This window comes from Trachymyrmex cornetzi, unplaced genomic scaffold (genome assembly GCF_001594075.2).
Source record: "Trachymyrmex cornetzi isolate Tcor2-1 unplaced genomic scaffold, Tcor1.1 scaffold359, whole genome shotgun sequence".
Taxonomy (NCBI): Eukaryota; Metazoa; Arthropoda; class Insecta; order Hymenoptera; family Formicidae; genus Trachymyrmex; species Trachymyrmex cornetzi.
The window spans coordinates 1,091,141-1,092,092 of NW_017298310.1; the positions used below are offsets into that span (position 1 = coordinate 1,091,141).

General features: G+C 54.4%; 2 protein-coding genes across 2 annotated transcripts in view; both read left to right on the forward strand.

Annotated features, from left to right (window-relative positions):
- LOC108763445 (uncharacterized) overlaps positions 1-952 on the forward strand; it is a 7,115-nt gene that overhangs the window by 4,150 nt on the left and 2,013 nt on the right. The window lies entirely within an intron of this gene.
- The window catches only part of LOC108763452 (uncharacterized), a 9,353-nt gene that overhangs the window by 934 nt on the left and 7,467 nt on the right, over positions 1-952 (forward strand). The gene's annotated exons all lie outside the window — the stretch shown is intronic.

The following is a 952-nucleotide window of genomic DNA, read 5'->3' on the forward strand; positions in this document are numbered from 1 at the left end:
GGGCTCTGGGGGTAGTGGAAGAATGGTGTAAGAGGACGGGTCTATCGGTTAATCCGAATAAGACAAGTCTGGTAATCTTCACCCACAAATACAAAATGGGCTCCGTAAAGGGGCCTGTTTTAGAAGAGGTCAGACTGACTCCTGAGACGTCAGTCAAGTATCTAGGAGTTATCTTGGTTAAAAGACTGAATTGGAAGTTGCACCTAGTGGCGGTGTGTAGGAAGGCTTGCACTTAGTTCTGGATGTGCAGAAGAACCTTTGGGCAAACCTGGGGACTTCAGCCGGACAGGGTGCTTTGGCTATACACGGCTGTGCTCCGGCCTAGACTGCTCTATGCTGCTGTGGTATGGTGGCCAAGAACACAGCTGGCGGAGGCTCGAGCAATGCTGGAACGCGTCAGGGCTCTTATTTTAAGAGGGGCTCTGGGAGCAATGAGAACAACGCCGGTGGCAGCAATGGGAGTGCTGCTCGGCATCGAACCACTCCACCTTGCGATAGTGGCGGCAGCAGCGGCCACGGCGTATAGGTTGAAGTGTGAAGGCAAGTGGACGATCGGGGTGGGCCACACCCGGCTACCACGGGATATCCAGATGGAAACCGTGTTGGATATGAGGCAGGATAGGATGCCGAGAAAACGCGACTTTGATATATCTTTCAAGATCTATCTTCCTAGTCGTGAGGAGTGGGAGAGGCACGAGGTGCTCGTTATCAGGAATGGGGACGTCTGGTACACGGATGGCTCCAAAACTGACGGGGGTGCCGGGGTCTTTGGAAGCCATGGGGGCTTTAAGGAGGCTCTCTCCCTCGAAGAGTTCACCACGGTCTTTCAAGCAGAGGTGGTGGCAATCATGAGCTGTGTTCAACTGCTTGCTAATTGCATCTGGGCAGATGGGCAGGCGTATTAGGATCTGCTCAGACAGCAGAGCGGCCCTAGGGGCGCTGGGGTCGTGCG